This window comes from Stigmatopora nigra, chromosome 3, assembly GCF_051989575.1.
Source record: "Stigmatopora nigra isolate UIUO_SnigA chromosome 3, RoL_Snig_1.1, whole genome shotgun sequence".
NCBI lineage: Eukaryota > Metazoa > Chordata > Actinopteri > Syngnathiformes > Syngnathidae > Stigmatopora > Stigmatopora nigra.
This window is the reverse complement of record NC_135510.1, coordinates 8997916-9005465: the sequence shown is the minus strand read 5'-3', so window position 1 is coordinate 9005465 and position 7550 is coordinate 8997916. Positions and strand designations below refer to the sequence as shown.

General features: G+C 38.3%; 1 protein-coding gene across 2 annotated transcripts in view; it reads right to left on the bottom strand.

Moving 5' to 3' along the window:
* galnt18b (UDP-N-acetyl-alpha-D-galactosamine:polypeptide N-acetylgalactosaminyltransferase 18b) overlaps nt 1-7550 on the bottom strand; it is a 40358-nt gene that overhangs the window by 31855 nt on the left and 953 nt on the right. The gene's annotated exons all lie outside the window — the stretch shown is intronic.

The window sequence follows — 7550 nt, the reverse complement described above, 5'->3', positions numbered from 1 at the left end:
AGTCAAAAATCAAATAAAGCAAATTGTAACACATTTTTAAAAAGGTAAGTGAAGACAAGACACTTTAAAAAAATATATTTCGCTCTGGGGTGGCGGTGTTAGTGCGTCAGCCTCACAGTGGGGGTTCTGGGTTTGAATCCAGGACGGTCCACTTGTGTGGAGTTTGCGTGTTCTTCCCAGGCCTGCGTGGTGGGTTTTCTCGGCGTACTCCAGTTTTGTTATCCGTTTACAGCTTCATCCTAAAATTAACCTTGCACGTGTACTTTTTATGGTCTGTTAGTATGTATGCGATAAATGACATCAGACATTCAGGTTCCAGACGTTCAGGTTCCATCTCAAAGACACGAGTGCCGCGAGCCGTGAGGAAATGACAGCGTACACTTGTTCATGCAGAAGATGAAAAGATTAATCATAATTGCACGGGGGTGTTGGAGACGTACCCCACTTACTCACTGCGGTATTAATAATGAAAACATGGGCAGAAGAGGAATGTGGAGTGAAATCTCTGTTGACAAATATTGGAACACTTACACTAGAGTGGAGGATTAGCCAACATCATTTTTCAAAATTGAGTTGGACGTGGCTTGTCACATCTGAAAAACATTCTCTTAAATTAATTAAATGGCTGCCTTACACGCCTAACAAACACACATTAAAACGTTTTTTAACGGACTCTTATATAAAGATTAGGGAAAGAAAAAGTCCTAGTGCTTCGTATTTCACTCACAAAATGCTATGTGAATTTTTTTGATGTTGCATCATCGCATAAATTGGCGTTTTTGTTAGGAATTTTACACTTTTTTTTCCCTCGAGACATTGTACATAGGCCGTCTTTAATAGTTATACTAGCTTTACATAATAAACATTGAGGTGAGAGATTACATACGTGAATACATTTTAGGAAGATATTTTATTCATTGATTCTATAACTGATTTAATTGACAATGGCATTTTCAAACTTATCTCTGGTGTGGCTTTAAATTGTATTTGTTCTTGAGCTTGACTCATGACAAAAACTAAGTGAATGTGAGCAAAACTGCATATTACTGTGTAAAAAAAAGGAGAAAAGCAATTCCAGAATGTATGCACTGGGGAACTTTTATCTATTTAGTAGAATTTGCCAAGGGACAAGTTCTGAATTACTACTTTATGCTTGATTTTCTCCTTTGGATTCAATGTATTTAATTGTTTTCATTAGCAAACATCCTCTGGTGCACTCATATTCATGTAGTCTCAATTTAACTGAATTTCAAGCCCGCTTTGCACTCATCACCCCACCCAGTCTCCATCACAGTGTCTGCATTACTGCCTACAGGCAGCTATACTGGCAGATGATTCAGACTTTTAATAAATGGAGAGCGCAATCTTTGGCACAAGTAAAGTTAAATGAATCTCAAACTCGGAGAAGGCTGGGGGAAAATCTGGAGTTGGCAAGTGACACATCCAATCAATCTCAGCAATATAAGTTCTCTCAAATAAAGACAATAACACAAGTACAACGTTATTAACAAGTCAAACAATCACAGGGAGATTTTATCGACGATAAAGCATATTTATCACCATGCCCCAATGGATTCTTTATGATTATGGATGAATCCACAGCCATATATAGGTACCTTCTTTATCTTCCTGTCACCATCGCATCACTTAACGTCCCTCTATCACGAGTTTTTACACACTGATTAAATGATCAAATCTTGTCAGAGTATATACAAATGAATTGGCAAGAATCATACAGCTACAACTATAGCTAGTAATTCCTAACAATACATATTTATTGGAATTGTGCAATAAAAACACTTTTTGTTACAGTTTGTCTCTGCATAGTTGAAACAGATGATGTAATCAAAAGCAGAAAATGTTTGATTAAAACAACAAAATAAGCTACTTATTTTGGATCCAATTCTGTTATATATATATATATATATATATATATATATATATATATATATATATATCCATACATACATATACATTTTTGTTTTTTAATTATTTTTTTAATATTATTGTGTCTTTCTTTTTTACCTATATGCTGAAACTGGAATTCTTGTGTGTACCACAGCTCAAATTTACAATAACTTACCTCCTAGTCTGTAGTTATTCTTTAAACATCGAATTAGATGATGGTGAATCATCGTTGTCATTTCCGGGTGTGTGTCAAGTGGTACACATTATTTATATGCCCACACCTACCTTGAAAGCTGTGACTAAGTAAAATAACCCCATGGCGTTGATTTACGACTGGAAAGAGGTTGTTAAATATCTTTTTTATAGCACCAAATGTGCCTATTGGCTTCCTCGCAAGAACTGCGCACTTGAAAGGGATCTACTGCATGTATGAAAGTTATTCTTTAGCAAGTAGCACACCAAGCTCACATAAAGAGCAATACACACCCACTGCAGAATCACAGAATCAGAAAATGCTCCGATTTTGCTCCTTCATTCTTCTGCTTTACCCATTGTTATTTTCTAAAACAGCATCAGATAAATTCCCAAAAATAAGAGCCCTCCAAGCATGAGCCGAAACGGTGATTAACCGAGCTCCTTCGCTGATGCGATGGGCGGATTTGCTGGAAGCCATCTTTGGAAGCGTCACAATCATTTGGGGATAAATCATCGGTGTGGTAATAACACGCTCCCGCCAGGATCCTGGCCGTTTGTTCAGGCAGCACAATGCAAGACAGAAATCCTCAGTGCTTAACGCAAGCTTTCAAACAAACAGCTTTTCAATCAACTTCCCTCAGGGTTTTTACTGAACAAAATGATATTTACAGTCAGGTGCTACACTGATGGTAATTCCTTAGTCTTTGTCAGGCCCTTTCTGTTCATTGGGAAGAACTTAAGAGTGAGCGGACCTTCCCCCTGGTCCGTTGTGATCGGTGAACTCTGACCTGACAAATGTGCTTCTGGATGGATGGACATACATTCCCGGACACACTACAACATCTTGTTAAAAACACTGTTCGCTCCAATTCAATTAATTCTTGCATTTTCCCTTGCAAAAGGCCCAATAGAGTGGGCGTATGTCATGGATTTTTGGTGCTGGAATGAAAATGTATACTCATTTGGCTCATGTAATATGAGCTCTAAAGTGTAGTGAAGGTAAGGAAATGCCTTTCCTGTTTGTTTTTCCCAAACCAATTAGTTACTCGACAGGGGACGTCACTTGCCTCGAGTCCACTGCATCATCTGATCAGCTGTGATGCAACTGCGGCGACAGTGGAAAAATGAATTCAAGACACGCTCCACTGGAGCATATGTGTAATGGCAGTATTTGTAAATCATCCAGGGCATTGCATTTGGGTTATGTATGGCACAAAGTCTCAAAACTAACATTCCAATGCAAATACAGAGAGGGGCAAAATATCTGTTAAAAGCTGAGTGAATTCCAAAATTGGTTTATAAATGCATTAAACAAATGTGAGCTATTTCGCTGGAACCAGAATCTTCCTGAAGTGCCAAAATGAAATATGATGCCTTTAGAGGCAATTTGTGATTGCAAAAAACGGGCATATCATTGTCAATTTACGGATGTAGTCTTCCCCCTCCAGTTGTTTCATTTTGCATTTGGACACAGGTACTCTAAAATAAATAAAGTCTCCTATTAGTCAGGCTAACTAAATATTCTAAGTGGAGATAACTCTGAAGCAACTTGTTTCTTGGAGTATTCCCAAAGCATTTTATCAAGTTAATATTGCTTAAAACGGCTTTCAAAAGCAATTATCATTGCACAAATCTCCAAATATCTGTTTTATGGTGGATAGTTCTCAAATGTTAATCTTTCATTTATTCATTTTTCATACCGCCCATCCTCGAAAGTACAACAAACATTACAAATTCCCTTCACTATATGCATCCATTTCCCCTGCCACTCCATATATTTGGAATCACAGCCTGAAGAAGCCAGCCGGCCGCCTTGCTGAGATCAAGTCATGCCCGTCACCCAAACGACAGACCAAAACAAACCATTCTTGCTTGTGGTCAATTTAAATTATATTCTTCTACAAGCCGAACATACAGCTTGCTGCCAGGGAGGGCATGGCCTTGACTAAACTATTGCAATCCCTCCACATGATCGCCAACTAACACCTTCTAACTCTTTCCCCCAAATGAAGCCAAAAGGGCACAAAGCACACAGTGTTCCCTGGACTGTGCGCGAAGCAGCTAAATTTTCCAAGAGGTGGTTGCAGTACAGTAGAAGGAGATGAGCGAGCGGAGTGGCACAGCCCTCGTGGTGGGCGTGTGTGAACTTGCACTGTCTAACTAGCCAATAAATCCCCACAGGCTGACTACAATGTGATAAAAGATGGTGTTCCAACAGTTTATGTGCTGTTGCTATGAAGCTTTGTCGTGGCAACGGGATGCTTTGCAATGTCACATTGTGCTCGTCTACCCACACCGTGCATCTGACGCCGCAAACCTTTCTCTTTGTAGAAGTGGCAGCTACCACAAAATGCCAAAGTCAGACTACAGTGGGGCAAATATGTATTTAGTCACCCAACTACCAATTGTGCAAGTTATCCTACTTGAAAAGATTAGAGAGGCCTGTAATTGTCAACATGGATAAACCTCAACCATGAGAGACAGAATGTGGGGAAAAAAACAGAAAATCACATTTGATTTTTAAAGAATTTATATCCAAATTTGAGTGGAAAATAAGTATTTGGTCACATACAAAGGAGCAAGACTTCTGGCTGTCAAAGAGATCTAACTTCTTCTAACGGTGTCTACACTCGTTACATGTATTAATACTCTCTGTTTCAACTCATTATCGGCATAAAGGACAACTGTCCACAACCTCATTCTCTCACACTCCAAACTCCACTATGGCCAAGACCAAAGAGTGGCTTTGTAAGAAACATTTCAAAGTTCTGGAGTGGCCTAGCCAGTCTCCAGATCTCAACCCCAACAAAAATCTGTGGAGGGAGTTGGAAGTCCGCGTTGCCCAATGACAGCCCCAAAACATTACTGCTCTAGAGGAGATCTGCATGGAGGAATGTGCCAAAATACCAGCAACAATGTGTGAAAAGCTTGTGAAGAGTTACAGAAAACATTTGGCCTCCGTTAATGCCAACAAATGGTTCATAACAAAGTACTGAGATGAACATTTGGTATTGCTTATTTTTTATTTATTCATTGCTTATTACTTGTTTTCCACCATAGTCTCTCAAATTTTTTCAAGTAAGATAACAATTGGTGGTTTACTAAATACTTATTTGCCCCACTGTACATGGAACAGAACCATGATTTCTTTTGATGCTTTTTCCTACAATGAAAGAATGGCTGGAAAGCGTGTCTCGTAAGTGCGCTAATGACCATCTCTACTGTTCGTTGACTGTTGATGCCGCAGGCCGCTATATTGCTTATGGCTGCAAAACTTAGCAATTATATGGAAGATCCAGACAGTGGTGTGTCCTTAAAGTGGCATGTAATAAAGCAATGACAGCATGGCAAATACTATGAGGACACATGAATCATAGCAGCCATGCTCCATGTCAACAAATACTGAAAGAAGCCAATATAGAGTGGGTATTAATGTAATCCATGTTGGGCCTTGCACTTTGCCTGGATTTTATGAAACACAACAGATCCATAGCAATCTTCTACAACAGCTGTAATGAAGCTACTGACAGCCTACGTTCTCACGGAAGCGAGAGAGTCCAAGTGTTTGATATGCAAAGAGCTCAGACCAAACTTATTAAAAGATGTCTGTCCTAATTTAAAATGGCATAAAATGAAAATGAAGCTACGGAGAGCTGACAAACACCTCAAGCAGCTTTTTGTCGGTTTTGCTAGCAAAAAAAAGGCGAAGCGGCTATAATGAATGTAAATGAGAGCAGTTGAAATTATTATTATTTTATTATATTCCCTTTTAACTGGCGTTTTTAGTGGTACGGAGGCAACACGTGTTATATACTCTTGGACGTAAAAATCCCAAATACCGAGTGGTGAATTGCCAAATTCAACATTTATTTAAAAATTTGGCTGGAATTGTGCTTGTTTTCTCTTCTTTCTACATTCGTGTTAAACAATTTCAGTCGAATAAAACCACCTTTTGCTTTAATAGAAATTTACATTTTACGATGTATTGACACCAGGAAAGTCCATAAATCGCTTTCTTAAATCCGAACCTAAATACAGTTTGTCTCGAATAGTTTTGTGCGGTTTCTGGACCAAACAGTTTCGGTAAAAATATGTCTTAACACTGCAAACACATGAGAAATCACAAGTCACTTTATTTTGAGCTAATCCCCTTTACTTGTTCCAACCTAATGGCCTAATTCCCTGTTTTAAATCTTTTCCATTTTTTTTCCATTCCTCCGTATAGTACCCACATTCATTCCCACGCATATGACAAAAATATTTTGACATGGTGAATGAATTCAAGGATTTCTATACTTACATCATATGGAGCACCTCTATAACGCCTCACCTCACACAAGCCTTGTGGGTGGGAACGTGGCTAAAGTAGGAATGTTGAGCCATTTCAAATTGAGACCTGCCTTAAGACCCCAACCGATATACGCCACCACATGATGACAAGAATAGCTTTTTTTTTTTTTTTAAACCTGTGCCAGTCTGAAATTAATGGCATGTATTCATGCTTAAAATACGTGGGTAAAAAGCGGAAGGGAGTATAAAAACAATTCCAGGCGCCCCCCTTTAACTATGGACCATGTCTGAGATGTTATATGCTTCAAGGTCAGTTATTTATAAACAGCCAGTTTCATAAAAACTATCAATAAGGTGGCGCTTAATGGAGTTGTGACATATTAACGCACAGCCAAAAGAAATAGTCTTATGGGCATCTTTTCCTGCCAGTGGTTTTAAGTTATGATGAATGTCACGCTGCATTTTTTTCTCCTTAAGAACAGGCAGCTGCTTTGAGCTTAGGTATTATGTAAATGAAGCCAAAAGGTGAGAGCATTGAAAATCATTGGAGCATATTTTAAAAAAGCAGCACGCAATCAGTAAAAAGTCAACAGAGAAAGTCAGTTATAAACAAGTTTCTGGATGCCAAGTGTTGTTTGTAGTACTTTGTTATTGTAACTGATTTGGATTTTAATTCACACATGATGTATAATTAGCATTTCAGCCTACGACGCACTCACCTCCGCCTCCATCCTCCTCCACAATACTAATAAGATTCAAGATAGTGTGCCATGAAATACAAATTGAATTTAACCAGAAACAAATATTTCTGTGGAAAAAAAACAACCAAACTATTTGGCTGCCAGGAGCAGACTTCTTGTTTATGATCACGCCTTTCACCATCAATTGAAGTAAATTGTTTACTAAAATAAAATATAATAAAATTATATAATTTCAGTGTTGTTTAATGAAATAACACTGTAATGACAAATAACATAATTTCAGTGTATGTGCATTGACACTGAGAGTATAGTGTTTTTTTCTAGCTTTTCAAGAGAAGCAAACGACAGTATGTATTAAATCATAAGCATAATTTGTGTTCCCACTGCCACATAGTTTGCCTCATTGTATGTATATTTCACCACCAACAGACACTTCCGTCAAAATGTTATCATTGA